At 34.6% G+C, this 17,423-nt stretch overlaps 1 non-coding gene across 1 annotated transcript; it reads right to left on the bottom strand.

Annotated features, from left to right (window-relative positions):
• Nucleotides 1-16,092: 16,092 nt before the first annotated feature.
• Nucleotides 16,093-16,198, bottom strand: LOC120889438 (U6 spliceosomal RNA). The gene has a single exon (XR_005733326.1). It is a non-coding gene; the product is annotated as a U6 spliceosomal RNA (small nuclear RNA).
• Between the last annotated feature and the right edge of the window lie 1,225 nt (nt 16,199-17,423).

Raw genomic sequence — 17,423 nt, 5'->3', positions numbered from 1 at the left:
GAGAGTGATTTTGAGATCCCCAAGTCACACGTTGACCCATTGGGTAAATCATTATTGTCAGGGAAGTAGGTTACTCTGCATAATCAGGTCCAGAGTGACCTTGTCATATGTTGATGCTTTCTAAGATGTTGTATGTCCAACAAGAAAGCAACATGACTTATTGTATGAGACCAGCTTCTATGACACAGCTGTATCAGAACAGCTTGTAATGAGTGAACATCAAAGAAGTTTTTGGATGTTAAGGGCAATATTTTCTTTTTTCTTTCCCAAAGCTTTGATAACCAGGCAATCTGTAGAGATTTGTAGCACTTAATAGTAGGCAAATAGCCACAGTTTTGAGGAACTAGTAAGCAACTGGGTATATATAGTTAAAAAAAATTTTTTTTTGCCCTGATTAAAAAAAAATTGACCTTTAAGGAAAGGATGAGAAAACTAAAAACTTAAAAATATCCATTGGTAGAAAGCTAGAGGGATGAGATGAATAAATGCACAAATTGCCTGAGAAAGTAGGAGAGAATGAAATAAAGAACTTGTATACTTATCTCCAAACTCAAGATGTATACACCAAGTATGAACCTTTTTTTCTGTGTTAGTCATATCTCAATGCAATATATGTGCTTTTTAAGAAAGTATACTTCTTATTCTGAGGTAAAAATAAAATATATCATAAATAAAATCAGAAAATTTAAGATAGAAAGGAGAATGTTTCAAAATAATTTTTGACTAGAACTCAATTTCAACATGCAGTCATTGTCCAGGAATAAAGGAGATAAGAATGGGATTGAATTTGGAGAAGGACAGAAAGGTATTAGGACAACTCAAAGGATGTGTTCATGGTCATTTAAAGGTTAAGAAGAAAGGCTGGCTGAATGTGGCTAAGATCAGTTCACATGAATTGGTGATGAACAAGCAGCATTCTAAATATAAGGGTTAATGATGTAGATGTTATGATGCCATGATGGATGCTGGTAGCTTGTCCATAGGCTTAAGACTAAAGATAATATTGATTTTAAAATTCTAATTGAAATATGTAGACTGGGTTGATTCCTTTCACTGCTTCTTATGAAATATACTGCTTCTTATAAAATTTTAGGAACAAATTCTGGTCTTCCTTTCTCATCCTAGGGTGTCAAAAAAAAAAAAAAAGCTACTATGCTACTATTTAGATTTTTTTAATCCTCAAGATTCTCACCTGGGGCCTGGGGATGTGGCTCAAGCGGTAGCGTGCTTGCCTGGCATGCGTATGGCCTGGGTTCAATCCTCAGCACCACATACAAACAAAGATGTTGTGTCTACCGAAAACTAAAAACATAAATATTAAAATTCTCTCTCTCTCTCTCTCTCTCTCTCTCTCTCTCTCTCTCTCTCTCTCTCTCTCTCTCCCCCTCTCTCACTCTCTCTTTAAAAAAAAAAAAAGATTCTCACTTGACTTTACAGATTTAATGAGATTCAGAAAGTTATAGAAATGTTCAAATATGTAAGCATCCAAATTCCAAAATTTTAATGATTAACTCCATTATATCAGTTTATGGGATTAAATATTGCTTAAAGTCTTCAAATGCGGACTCTGTGCTAGGAAATAAAGAAATAAATTAAGACTATCATCATGTGACTTGACATGGATCCATTTAAGCATCATTAAATCAGACTTCCTATATTACGTTCCTTTATCAAATTGCCAGTGAGCATATGTTAACATGAGATGGACAGCATATTGAGTCAAGCAGATTTTCTGCTTTACTAGTGATTAGAGAAGTATATGGGGTCTTAATTCAGACAAACAGTAAGTTGATTTGTTTTTGTATTTTTTCCACCTATAAGCCAGAATCTTGATGCAATATATTTATTGACATAATTCAAATTCAGAGTTTAAAACTGAGAATTCAGTCCAACAGGGATTTGAAAACTGTCAATCTATAAATATTAAGTTTTGAGTCCTATTTTGCTTTTTAAACCTCATCCTCAAAAGTGGACATTCCTGGATAAAAACAGTTTTAAAAATCTGAACAAATGTTTAGACTTTAAAAGGTAAGATCTAAATGTCTTCAATAATAATTTTATCATTCAGGTTTTGAAAACTCCAACCCAGCTAACATCACAAGTAAATTAATCCTCCAGTAATTTTGACTTTGGCATCTTTTATGTATGCATGTCTTATAGTAGACCTATAAAGTCTACTATAAGTTGTTACACTGTTTAACAGTGTAACAACTAGTTGTAACAGTGTAACAACTACAAAGCCAAGAACTATTACTATGGAGGAAAGAGAAAATGTTTTGGTTCATGAAGAGAGAGAGAGAGAGAGAGAGAGAGAAGGAAAACCACCACAGCAATCATTTCAAATCTGTCCACATCAGAAATCTAAAAAAATCCCAAGTGAAGCCAGAGTGTGACTAGTATCTCCTAAGGAAGCCTATAAGACCTCATTTAAAGATTTTGGATTTGAGTTTTGCTTTATTCGTCTGAATCCCAGGGTACAACCAAAGCAAAGGATTAAGGATTTTTCATCTTGAACTAGCCTCTAAATAAAAATAGTTTTATTCCACTGCCAACTCCTATGACCATATGGTAAATTTAAAACTCTTTCAACCTTTCCTTGCAGTTTTCTTCCTTAAAATATTCACTTACTTTGGTAAAGCATGTGCTTAGCATATGTGAGGCCCTGGGTTCAATCCCCAGCACCAAAAAACAAAACAACATCCAAAAAAAAAAGGAAAATTCTAACTTATTCTAATTTTAGTTCATGTTAATTTCAGTTAACCAGATTAAATTCATTGTAGGTTGAGAGGGGTGATCTTAATTAGCTGTTCCAAAGAAAGGAACTATTGCTGTGCAGAGATTTCTGCATGACTCACTTAAGTCATTGTCTCAGTGCCCAGTAACTGGAGATGTAAGAATAATTGTCCTGCCTTCAGAGCAATGGTTTTAAAAATTAGTCACATTAGTTGAATAGAATACAGCCTTAAAGGACACAGATATGTCAAATAAAAAAACAAATCTGGACTTGGTAAGGAGAGACCTTTTACTTGAAAGGATTATTGCAAAGGACTATTGCAACAGGGAGGGAGGACTATTTTTCTAACAGTAAGACCTGAAATATCTCAGACTTAGAAAGAAAGGAACTTTTTTTTTTTTTTTTTTTTTTGTAGAAGAAATAAGCAAGACTGGAGCAAACCAGGTATAAGAGATGGAAAGAACAAAGAAAGGGTGGAAGTAGCAGTGACAGGACAGTTGATTAAAGAATGTTTTATAGTGCCAAGTAAGGTGGTGCACTCCTATAATCCTAGCAACTCAGCAGGCTGAGATAGAAAGACTGTAAGTTCAAGGCCAGGTTCAGCTACTTAGAGAGACCCTGTCTCAAAATAAAATAAAAAATAAAAACGTTGGGGGCTGTAGTTTAGTTGTAGAGAGCCTTGTGGATTAAAATTCTACTACCAAAACCAACCAAACAAGCAAAAAACAAAGAAAAAAGAACTTCTTTAAGGATGTTTTACTCTGAGGTTAGAAGAGGCTATTAAGGAGGTAGTTTATGTTAATGCAGGCTGAGGGTGGGCCAAATTTAGGAGATCTGGGTAAGGAGAAGAGAAGAGATTAATTAAAATTTGATCAAGTCATATTAATCAATGTTTTCTTCCAAATGAGTAGAAACAAAGCAATTTAATTTAATCAGTTCTGAAGCAAAGAATGGGAACTCTGGAGGGTATTTGGCCTTGTCATGTACACAAAGTAGGTATGCTTGAGTCTTATGTAAGTCATGTAAGGAGACAGTGGTTTCCTGCAAGAACCTGTTTCACAGAACTTAGGAAAATAGGAAGGATTTTAACCATAGCTGTTTTCTAGGATCACAGGACCAGTAAAGTTTAATGTAGACAATGTTGAGATATAGCAATCAGGTTGTTCCCTGCTAATATATGTGAGGCAAGAAATATTTTACAGACACTTCTTCTGCAGTAGGCAGAAATCTAAAGTGGCCTTAAGATTTCCATCTCATATTCACACACTCTGAATATTCTCTCCCTTTGAGTATTAGCAGGACTGTGCATAAGATGGAATATGATACACATGAATATGTTCCTTTATATGGGAAAAGATTTTGCAGATGTGATTAAGGTTCATAATCAGTTGACTTCTTTCCAGCAGAAGGAATGCAGTAAAACATTTTATTAGTCATATTTTAACATAATTTTGCATACTACATAGATCCATTTGTCTACAAAGTTTAGACAGCACCAAGGAAATAAAATTTCCAGTGATGTGGGAAATAAAATTTCAGCTAGAAAGATGGAAATCAAAGAAACTCCCTGCTTCAGTCATCATGAATAGTCCTACTCTGAAATTCCAGGGGACCTTTTGTGTCACTGAACCTTTTAAAACATGAATGAGATATGTTGTTTGTCAGATTTCCATCAGTATGACAAAAAAAAAATAATGTAGCCAAAAAAAAAAAAAAAAGGAAATGTGTATTTTAAGAGGTTTAAAAGTGAGATAGTGAATGCTGTATAAAAGCATTAAGACACTCCAGGGTGTATTTCATTGGTCCATTTACCTACAGCCTGTCCCTTACATTGTACCCAAGGCATGTATTAATGAGCTAATAAAACATACCACGTCAAAAAAAAAAAAAAAAAAGAGAGAGAGAGAGAGAAGGGAAATTGCATGGTAAAGAAAGGAGACCCTCATTGTTATACAAAATTACATATAAGAGGAAGTGAGGGGAAAGGGGAAAAACAAGAGAGAGAAATGAATTACAGTAGATGGGATAGGGAGAGAAGATGGGAGAGGAGGGGAGGGGAGGGAAGGGGAGATAGTAGAGGATAGGAAAGGCAGCAGAATACAACAGACATTTAGTATGGCAGTATGTAAAAAAGTGGATGTGTAACCCATGTGAATCTGCAATATGTATATGGGGTAAAAATGGGAGTTCATAATCTGCTTGAATCAAATGTATGAAATATGATATGTCAAGAGCTTTGTAATGTTTTGAACAACTAATAATAATAAAAAAAAAGAAATCAAAGGATGAAAGATTTATTTTGTCTCACAGTTTCAGAAGTTTCAGTCCATGGTCACCAGGCTCTGTTTTCTCTGGGCCATAGTGAAGAAAAACATCATGGCAGGAGTGTAGAGTAGAACAAATCTGTTCAACTTGCAGCAGCCAGGAAGGAGAGAGAGAAGGATGGGGGTGGGGTAAGAAAGGATCAGAGAAAATATAAACCATTTAAAGACACACATCCAGAGAACTAGACCCCAACAACTAAACATACCACCACCTCCCAATAGCACTAGTAGCTGGGGATCAAGCCTTCAACAAATGAATCTTTGGAAGGTGTTCTATCAGTAAGACTTGAAATATGTCAGAGTTAGATTCACACTCTAACATTCCTTCCCTAGCTCCTCAAAGGTTCACGCCTCTCTCACAATATAAATGTGTTCAGTCAATCTCTAAGAGTCCCCATAGTTTTAGTTCCAGCACTGCTCAAAAATGCAAGTTCAAAACCTCCTGAGACTCAAGGCGAACTCAGCCCCTATAAAAATCAAATAACAAGTTACATATTTCCAACATAAAATGCACAGGGTAAACATTCCTATTCCAAAAGGGAAGAATAGGATAATACCAAAAAAAGGATCAGGCCAAAGAAAGACTAATACTTAACAGAGCAAAAATTTAAAAATTCTGTAGCTTCATACCTGGTATCCAAGGGCACAAGGTAGCATGATGTGAACTACAAAGGGATTGGACAACCCTGTTCCTATAACCTTGCTACTGCAACCCACATGGCCTTCAGACTGGCTCCACTCTTGGCATGTGATTTTTCTCAGTATATGTTCCACGTTCCTGATCTCTAACTTCTTGTAGTCTCTATTGCAGCTTTGGCTTCACTCTCATAGCTTCATATGTTTTCCTCTCAGAGGTTTCTCATAGAGATTCCAATACTGCCACATCCTGGCTAACCTCCCAGAACTTTGAAAACTAAGCATAAACCTCCAGGACCCCACAACTCTTAGATTCTGTAGGCCTGTGACATCAGCCCCACATTGGTGACACCAAGGTCTCCGATAAATAGAAGCAGTGCCTGAGCCACTTTGGATCACAATTGTAGCAATTTCTGAATGCCTAAATGATTAAATGTGCTGAAATAAATCCTTGTAAAACAATTTTCTAGGTGTCTTTATGAGAGCAGGATACTCAAGGACTCTTATTTCAAATGAAAGTCTTTTTACATCTTCAAGCCTGTGAGGTGGGATCTTGCTGATTCCTGTTATGTTCTCAAGGCATCTTTCCTATTGTCCTGGTGCAAAATGCTTAACTTCTTTTTAACAGCACTTATGTCTTCAGCAACCATACTTTCCTTCGCCCCAACTTTATACATACTTTTCTGTTCAAACCATAAGTTTTGAAAATCTGTCTGCTCTTTTGCTCCTGATTATCACTGTAATGCTCATACCATTGCTTGAATTAGGTGCTGCCTTGACATTTCCTCAACCAAATTAATTAGTCCATCACCTTTAAACTCAGCCTCAAACTTAAGGTATGGAGAAAATTATTTGCCAGAGTGTAACATGAATGGACTCTAATCCAACTTCCAATAGAGGTCTCATTTCCAACTGAAATCTCATGAGCACAGCCTTTATTGTCCATATTTCTATCAATGCTCTCATCTTTAAGCACTCAACAGAATTGTTAAGCTCCATCTACGGCATTCTAAGGCTTCTGTAGCCTTTATCTCCAAAGCTTTCCAAACTCCTCTAAAAAACCAAAGGCTTCTGAATCACAGCAGCAGGTATAGCCACACAACAGCCTCACTTCTTGGTACCAGTTTTCTGTATTAGTCAGCTGTCCATTGCTGTGACAGAAATCAACCTAAAGGAGGAAAAATTCATTTTGACTTACAGTTTCAGACATTTCAGTCCACGGTCATTTGGCTCAGTTGTTTCTGGGGAATAGTGAGGCAGAACATCATGGCAGGAAGCCTGGGGATAGAAAAAAGCTGCTCACCTGATGGCATCCAGGAAGTAGAGGAAGAGAGGGTGAGAGAAAAGAAGGAGAGGGAGGAGGAGAAAGAGGAAGGGAGGAATAGGAGAATCAAGAGGAAGATAAAGAGAAGGGAAGAAGGAGGAAGAAGAGAAAGGATGAAGATGGATGAAGAAGACCAGGGCCAAAATAAACCCTTTGGAGGTATTCCCCCAGTGATCTACTTCCTCCAGCTAGGCCTCACCCTCTAAAGTTTCCATTGCCTCCCTATAACAACATGATCTGGGAACCAAACCTTCAACACATGAGTTGACATTCCAAATTCAAAATTCGTGAGCATGTAGTTACTAAAATATGGGAAATTATAGGAACTGGTTGAGTGGGACACAATTGGCTGAGTAATGGATTCTTCAAAACCTTCTTCTCAAACTAAGTATCTCCATGCAAAGTCTGAACTACTCTCTACCTCCTACTGTCATCTATAAACAAGAACAACTTACTTTCCTCTTACTTACTTATAAGAAATAGAAGAGGTAGTCTATTTCTGTGTATAATATTTATAGTGTGTAATCAACTTCAATAACTGCTAGTTGTTATCAAAAAAATGTTATGAAAAAGGATAGAGTGTTTTAGTTTATTTTTATAGTTTAATTTTTGTCCCTTGATTTGAATGTGCCTTTAGTGAAAATATTTGATGTTTTATTGTTGTTGTGAGGGGTGGTATTGGTTGTTTTCACTGGTTAGTTTTAGATGTTTTGTTTTCCTTTTGTGATTTACTTTCATTTATTATTATCATTTTTAAAATCCTAGTAGAGTATGTATAAAGCAAAATACCTTAAAATAAAGATTTACTTCTTCAACCATTTAACTAATAAAATGAAAAAAAAAATATACCCTTTGTTTGAGGAAAGAAGAGCATGCCCTTTGTTTAGAGGCATTAATAAAACAACAAAAGAATTTTCCAGATTGCCAAAGGGACATGTTATGAGGTGAAAAATAGAACAAGACTTACATTAATATAGAATGGATTTGAATGGATTTAAATGCCTTGTGTATGAGGATGAAGTAGACATAATTGCTCTTATAACTGAAATTTTGAATGACATAAAAGTATAAAAGATAAAATAATAAAATTTGAAGGAGATATTTTTCCCCATAAAGACCAAGGAAGAAAAATATTCTTAATTTCTATTTAGTTTGCTAACAATGCTCTTTTCCTTCCTAGGGATCAATAACCTAGGAAAGCCTGCTTGAGTGAATTTGTAAGTTCCAATTTATTTTTCATTGGGTTATTAGCTTTGCTGTTTAATTAAAAATTAGCTGTCCATTCAATTTTCTGAATGAACACAGGAGTTATTGTAAAAATATTAAGTTCTAGAAAATTCTTTGGATTTTGCACTTCAGTAATAACAGCTATTACCATCTGTTTCTTGCTTGCTCACCTAGTACAAGAAAATTTCTCTAATGGAAAACCATTTTTACTGAAGAATTCTCTTAATTACTCAGAGAAATTTTTTAAAAGGCAAATGAGAGTTTGTAGCTTAAAAGTAATCAGCATCAAATGAGTAATTTTGTTATCCAGATGTATGGGGAAAAACAACAGAGAAACAGAGAAGGAGGAAGGGGAAAAAAGAGCAAGAAGCTATTTCTCAAAAATTTTTCTTTCTTAGCTACACAACCCCTTACTCCTAATGGTAAAACCTCTTTCAGGACTTAATGTAAAACCCATAGCATCATAACCTACATTTGCCCTTAGGATGAACCTACAACAATGTTACCTTTGAGATTGGAAAAAGGGAATACAAGGGCTGGGGTTGTGGTTCAGTGGTAGAGCCTTTGCCTAGCATGTGTGAGGCACTGGGTTCAATCCTCAGCACCACATAAAAATAAATAAATAAAGCAAAGGTATCCATCTATAACTAAAATAAATAAATAAATAAAATTTTACAAAAAGAAAAAGGGAGTACAATGTTCCTTCCTAATTGATGGAAGTTTTTATTGGCTTTATCGTCATATTTTGGTATGTGTATGTGACAATATGTAAGAGACTCAAGACATACAGACTCCAATCCAGGCATTCCATTTCAGTAATTTGTTGCTACAGATGAAAGATGGGTATAGGCAGGCAGAATAATTTATTGTGTGACACAAAACCCCAACCACAATTTACAATGCTCAAGTTTATTGTCTATGCAGGCACCTTTAGCTATTATTATGCAATTTCAAAGTACTGTATAATTGAGTTTCAGATTAAAATCCTCTCATGGAAATGATTCATCATCCTCCTGAACTGACTCCTCCCCCACACCCTTTTCTTTTCTTCGACTTTCTCTTCTTTTCTTCAAAACAATTCCTCAGTTTCTCTCTACCTGAATTATATTACATTTCCTACTGATATAAAGTAACACTCTTATTTCATTTTTTAGCAGTTCCATTAATTTGATGTTTACTTCTTATTCAGACTCCCTAATAAAAATGCTAATTATGATCATATCTAATAGCAACTGCTGAGGCACCCTACCAGCTCTTTTCTCATTCCAACTGGACCTACTCACATTTATCATCAGGGCTTGGTTTGTCAGCCAGATTGCAGTATTCCCAAGCCTGCTCTTCCTCCTCGGCTAAACCCACCTTGGGAAATAAATCCAATTCACAAGATATTGTATCAACTATCCTAGCAAACTTCAGATACAGAGACACATTCTGTTTACTTGCTAATGTAATACTATTGGGAAAGAATAGAGGTTGAAGATAAAATCTAATTTATTCTTATCCATTCTCATAATATAATCACTTTCCTTATTGATTCTATGTATATACATTTTTCTATAGTCATATCTCCTAATATTAAATTCACATGGTTACCTATATTTCATGACTCTGTGAATAATAATTTTATGCTGTAAGTTCTTCCTTTTGTAATTATAAAAATTGATTCATAGAATGTATTAAAACAGATCTGATCTCTCGGCCCTGTTTTAGTGTTCTTGAGCATTCTTATTATTTTCCTAAAAGCTATTTTGACAATCTCTTTCATACTCTAAAATAATTTTTAAAATATTTCTGCTAATTGACTTAATGAGCAAAACCCACTTATTTTTCGAAGTTGTAGAGTGCACTACAATATCTTCACCTATTTATTTTAAAAAAATTCTTCCTTCAATTTTAATATTTACTTAATTTTAGTATATTTTATTGTTATACAGGGTTAGTCAGTTTTCTATTACTGTAGCAAATATTTGAGATAATAAGCTTTAAAAAGGAAAGGCTTATTTTAGCTTACCATTTCATAGGTTTTAGTCTGTGGTTGTTTTCCCTTGACTATGAACCTGTGGACAGGCAGCACATCGTGGCAGAGTGTGTGGTAGAGCAAGTTGCTCACCTTAGGGGTTCCATGAAGTAAAAGCGAGCAAAGGGAGAAATTGTGTTCCCATATACCCTTTGAGGGCACATCCTCAATAACCTAAAACCTCCCACTAGGCCCTCTTAAAGTATTCACTGTCTCCCAATTGTGCCATGTGTTGCAGTTCAAGCCTTTAACACATGGATCTTTGGGGGACACTTATTCAAACCATAGCAGGCATGACATAAAGACCAAGAAAAAAGAATTCACTATGCCATAAAGAAAACATAAACTATGGAAGAAATATTTAATGTACTCAGCCTTAAAATAAAATTATTGGTTTATTTATTTATTATTTTTTTGAGGGATACTGGGGATTTAACTCAGGGGCATTTGACCACTGAGCCCATCCTCAGTCCTATTTTTTGTATTTTATTTTATTTTATTTTATTTAGAACCAGGATCTCACAGAGTTGCTTAACACCTTGCTTTTGTTGAGGCTGGCTTTGAATTTGCAATCTTCCTGCCTTAGCATCCTGAGCTGCTGGGATTACAGGCATGCGCCATGATGCCTCACACTCTTGGTTCATTGAAATCAGAATCTCTCTACTTTTCTTAATGATATCACTCCCATGTTTTCCCCAGCCATTTTCCTTTGGGTACTCTGATTACCTGGAGACAGACAAATCTGCCAACAAAGTCCACTGAGTGTCAGCTGTGGTCCATACTGGCTTGTAGCCCACATGCTCATCAACTCTATATACAGACATATACAAACAAGGATAATTGAAAGAGGAATCAGTAAACAAAAGTCAATGTGAAGCAAAGAAACCAAGAGTAATCACAGCAGGAAAGAAATTGGAATTGAAGATGAGCAGTGAGAGCTGACTATGGGAATGTTCACACTGTCCCCATTGAGGATGCTCTAGATGTACAGAGAACAGAGTGAAGGTGAACCTATGAACACACATAAGGAACATGTACGTTCCTTTTACATACATGATGAAAAAGAAGATGATGTCCCAGGACAGTGATGCTTTCAAACATTCTTATTAAAGGATTTCTTGATAACATTTCACAACATTGAAACAGTGAAGGATGAAGTATTGATGGATGATTGCTTAACCTCACAAACATTGGCTCAAAAGACATTAAAACAGAGGGTGATGACCATAACTCCCTGTTTAGTTGAAACCAGAATAAACAATATGCAAAATACAATAAAAATCAGCAGCTCTTCCAAACAACAATGCCAAATGTCCAGCCCACCCTGATTGGAATGCTAAAATTTCCACCCCAGGCAGAACATGGGACACATGTTCTAAAAAACATGCAAATGTAATATATGTTCTGCTACAAAACCAGCTCCTTACTCTTCCTTTGGGGATTCTCCCTCCCTTGAGTACCCCTAAGACTCCACACAAACCAAAAACTCTTTGTCTTCAGGGAGCTTGGGAACTATTGGTCACGAGACTGTCTGGGTTCCTGACTGGTACCACACAATGAAGTTCCTTTCTCTAACTCAAACCAACCCCTGTCCTGGCATATATCAGAGACAAGGAACCAAAAGCCACTGGGGCTAACACAAGCATTGTTTGAACTATCCCTGATATATCTTTTTACAAAGAAATAAAACAATTGAATTATTAAGGTTTCTAATATATAACAGTCTACTAATTAAATGTTTCATTACTTTAAATTTTTCTCTATATTTTTAAAATCAATAGTAAAATTTTTATGTTTTGACAATTTCTAATAACCACAGAATAATTACAAACGTTCACATCCATTATTAAGGCTGCTTTGCATGATTTCAGCTTGTATGGTTACTTAATGTTCCTGCACTACTGTGCAAAGCAAGGACTACCTATAATAGCAATTAAAAAATTATTTAAACATCAATAGCTAAAAGTAACCTGTGGTTATCTACCAGAGGTTTCTTTCCAAACTGAAGAGGGAGAAAAGAGATTTATTCATGCATTGGGCTTTGATATTATTCTCTCTATGGACCTTCAATTTTAATATTGCTGCACAAAAATGTTACCCCAAAATCTTAATCTAAATGCTGTGCAGGTTCTGATTTTCTTCCTTCCTGTACAGAACTCAAGTAGCTTACCCTTCTGGTAACAAAGTTGTGTATTGTTCTCCCATGAGTGCAGATGTCTACATCACCCAGGAAACCAGAGACGCGAGACTAAAAGGAGCTCTCGAGGGCTTACAATTGACTGAGTTCCATTGGATGCTGGTACTGAATTGAACCAACAGAGCTCTATGTACACACTTTTGAGCCCGACTACGGCTGTGGAAAGACTGGAAGAGCTTTGGCCAATTTGAGGCGAAAAAAGGAGCTCTGAGGGAGTTGATGGAATCTTTTTCTCAAATTTGCAGATTGTCTAAATTAAACTTGCCACTCAAAGTATGAACACAGATTGTCTCTTGTTTATTCAGAGACTTAGAATGGCCCCAAAGAGCAAGTGATTGCCAAAGGGACAGAGTGAGTAGAACAGAACAAGAAGTCCCCATCCTACAATACTCTTTATTCCATGGAATGTTATTTTGAAACTCCAAGTACATTTTCTTCTACATTCAGTGTTATATATTTTGGACAGGCCAGCCCCAGAAACTTATGTAACACAAATGCAGCTCAACTGTAGTAATAATCATTACAAGGCAATGACCCCTTATTTTCCTAAAAAAATATCTATTCAAAAAGCTCACAATAGTGAATATAGCCAGAACAATGAAGGGTTTAAAATATTCATAGTAACTGTCTTTAACTTGTTTATTTTCATTAGAAAACCCAGACATATAATAAAAATATCACTTGTTATTTTAAAACCCAGAAATAAACAGGCCTGATATTTTGCTGCCTATTATCTGAGACTAGTTTTAATAATTTAATAACGTTACTAGTGTGTTATTAAATAGCAAAAATATTTATCATATATTTTCTTTTGAAACCTGCTTTTTCACTTAACATAGTAACAGATCTCATAACAGGAAATATATATCTACATTATAATTGTAAATGACTTTACACATTATATAAGTAAATTATAACTTGTAGACCAGCCTTTATTTTGAGTCTTTTTATGGTACAATATAATTAAATCTAGTTTCACCTGACACAGCATGTTTATTTGGGTTTGTTTCTGAACTAGTCCATCCTATTGATCTATTTTTTCTAGTTAGCTTCCAGTAAAAATCTCCATCTTTCTCTGAAAGAGTATTGAGTTGTGTTCTAGTAGCAATTAAACGGAAGATCACCTTGACAGCATGAAGCTATGGTTTCAAACTTTGTTTAAACAGATCTATTTCAATTGCAGCCTTAATCCTGAGATGGTTCTTACTTCTAAGCTATAACCCATCAGTTTCTATAGAAAGTCTGAGGTGCTTTCCAAATACCACAATGTTGATGGAAATCTAACTCCTAACAACATTCCCACCATCTATGCAACTGCTAATATCTTTGTGCAGTTTTGTTAACCTTCTAGCTTCTTTTATTCCCTGAATAGCTTGAAATCTTGCTCCTCACATGTGTAGCCCTGAAATCAGCCACGCTGTTAATTATGTACACAGAATTTGGAGCTCCCCCTTGTGTCTCTCCTTTTTGGGATTCTCCTATCTTTTTTCAAACAGGGTCACACAGAGCTGCAAGGAAGCATGGTATATGTAGTCTTTCGTCTAGGTGTCATATTTTCGGCTAACTAGTGGTCGCATTTATGTTTTAATTATATCTTAACATTTATTTTCCTAACAAGGTAAAAAATAAACAATGTGTGTTAATATACATGTACAGAGTGAAAACTTTATATACATTTTTTCTTCTCATTCCCAAGTTTTTGTTGTAATAAACTTTTTAAAAATCTAGATTAGTACTATTTTAATTTCATTTTTTGAAATTATGTATATCCTAATTCATTAAATTATATTTTAAAATAAAAATCAAGCAATGTTAATTAACAATATTAGGCCATGCTTCCCCCTGTCTACTTTTTGTGTGTGGTGCTGGGGATTGAACCCAGGGCCTTGTGCGTGCAAGGTAAGTGCTGTACAAACTGAGCTATATCCTCAGCCCTTATGTCTCCCTTTTAATTAGCATTTCATGTGTATTAATTTCAGGATTACAATCAAATAAAATACTTTCTGAGTTGTTATTTGCATGCAAATGTCCCTCTGTTGATCTTGCAGTAGACAAGGGTTTGTCAGGGAATTTTTCTGACATATTGTTGACCTTTTTTATTTGACATCTATTATTTACTCTTATAGAAAATTGCAAGTGATTTTTTTCTTTTATAATTATTTTTTTTCTGAATGTATACTTGAAGGATATCTCTTTTTTTCTGAAATTAAATGTATGAAAATATATCACTTTTCATTATTTTTTCTTAGTATTTCATAGATTCTTACATTATGGAACTCCTGAATATAATCCTTTATAAATTTTAAAAAATATTTTTATGCATCTATAGTTGCTTTTTCATTTATGGCAGTGTTTCCCAAATATTCCACAGCATTGAAATCATTTAATGTACTTATTTTGAAAAATAGATACACCTAAGTTCATTTCTAGGTATACTAAAATAGCATCTCTGGGAGGGGAAAAGGAAAGCATGCATTGGATGACCATTACATACATTTGGGAACACTTTTTAGGTATTCCTCATTATGCCTATGTTTGATTTTCTGGCTCCATCATCCATGTGGATTATGCTGTATTGCTTGTAGCAACCCTTTAATTTGCTTCCTCTCTGTTCTCTGGTAATTGCTTGAGCTGTTTTTTCAATTCACTGATTCAGTTTCCTGTAGCATCTAACCTGATATTCAGTGATTATATCATTTGTATTACATTCAGTAATCATAAATCAACTGAAAAAAACTCTCCTAATTTTTAATTCTTCTGTTTATATAAGTGCAAGGTGACCCTGAATTTTTTTGAGATAGAAGTGTTTTGTTTGTTTTTTGTGGTTTTTTTTTTTTTTTTTTTTTTTTTGGTCATTTTCCTTGAGGAAGTCAGTTTCACATGCATCACTACCTCTGACTTGTACTCTCTCTTTGAACTAGTGCATCTTTTCACATAAACAGTAGTTTTATTGCATTTAGAGAGGTGGACATTTCCACTATTGGAGGTATGTCTTTACTTACACAAAATGAAGGTGGGTAAACATTGACATTCTCTAATCTTTTTTGCCTGGACAGTATTAAAGTAATCCAACTAATAGCAAGAGGTAACCATAGAGAAACCTGTTTTCATTTTCCTGGTAATATTTGTTTATCATCTCTAAGCTGTCTGGGGCTTCAGTCCTCCCTAGAAAAGAATCCATTCCAGTGAAACCAAGTGGTATGTATGACCTTGCTAGTTGTTCCTTGAATATTTACTTATTTATTTTTATATCAATATTGATAAACTTGATCCACATAAAGTGCATACTGTATAACAGGATACTGGGAATATAGTAATGAAATAAAACAAATCCATTTCTATGGCCTTATGAAACTTACAATTTTGAGAGGAAAAATAGCCCTTCATATTGGTTGATTGCATTTACATAAAGAAACAATGGAAGGGAAACACAAGAAAAAGAATGAAATGATTATTTACAGGGCATGGAAGGACAATTTTTTGTAATATTTTATTTTGTTAAGTATATGAAATTATTATTCATTTAGAACAATGACTAAAATTATTATAAAATCAGTATAAAAATTAAAGGAATTAAGTAGGATAATGGGGAAGTTTTGGGAGAAGTACTTTTTTTTTTTTTTAGGTCTGATAAAACATATGGAGTGCTTCAAAATTTGCATGTCATCCTTGTACAGGAACCATGCTAATCTTTGCCATATTGTTCCAATTTTAGTATGTGTGATGCTGAAGAAAGTACACTTTTTAAGCAATCAAAATTATCTTCTTTAGCAATGGGATGAATGGGCCATTCAATTTTAGTTTGTTTAGGTTTTTGAACTGAAGCTTGGCTTTTAAGTAAGGGTTTCTAAAACTTCCTTTGAGATTTTCTCTGTGTAATGCCTTATTAAAGAAATTATGCCCATTGGTACTAGCATCACTCTATTAAGAAGCCACACAGGTTTCAGAAAAGCAACAAGGTTAAGCAAAGAAAAATCAGAGAATTCAATCAATAGAATACAACATGTATAACAGTTCCTGACCCCATATTTCATAACAAAGGCCTTTAATATATGTGTTTTATTATCACCTATGCCAAATTTCACATATCATGATGGAATTTCTAAATAGTCACGTTTTGTTCTTTTAAAACAATCTTTTCCAGATAGCAGAGTGAAATACTGAGATATAAAGTCCTATCTGGGCTCCAAACTGTATATATTAAAGGAATATTGATCCTAAAATCCTAGTACGTAAATAATTGAAGATTTTTGTCCGTACTGCCATTGGCATTGTTAGAAGTTCTGTCTTCATAATGGTCTCCAAGCAAGCACTTAAACAGTCAAGCCCATTAGATCTTTATAGAGACCAACTTTGTCAACTTATCGACAAATTTCTTTAAGCACATATCTTTTTCTGGAGCCTGATTACTTGCTCTGGCATAGCAAAGAAAAAGTGCACCATATTATCCAAACACTCATTTAAAGCAGCTATAAACACCTGTCTACAAGATGAATGCAGGTGAAAAAGAGGCACAATTTTCTTACCACCTCTTATTTTTCTGTTATGCACACTAGTCTGTACTCAAAAATAGAGTATTCATTGGAGAAATGACAGGACATGAATTCACAGTATGAAAATCCTTACTACCAATAACATCAACACTTTTCTTCTTTGACAATCAAGTCGAAAATAGGTTTCAATGTATACAAGACTCTTTCAAAAGGTGATATTTTAAACAAAATATGGCATTAGAAATCTGAAGAGAAGTAGTTATATCCTATCCATGTGAAAATATTTTTAGATTTTAATTAAATAACTTATCAGTAAAATTAGTGGGAATATATCACTGAATATAAAATGTAGCTATTATTTTGCATTGTTTAGTCAAATAAAAAATAGCTCTTTTACAAATAAAAACTTTCTCAGGATAGTAATTGTAATGAACTGAATGTATGTGTCCCTTCAACCCAAATTCATATGCT

Source organism: Ictidomys tridecemlineatus, chromosome 8, assembly GCF_052094955.1.
Source record: "Ictidomys tridecemlineatus isolate mIctTri1 chromosome 8, mIctTri1.hap1, whole genome shotgun sequence".
Taxonomy (NCBI): Eukaryota; Metazoa; Chordata; class Mammalia; order Rodentia; family Sciuridae; genus Ictidomys; species Ictidomys tridecemlineatus.
The sequence above is the reverse complement of the archived record's forward strand: the minus strand, read 5'-3'. Positions and strand labels throughout refer to the sequence as shown.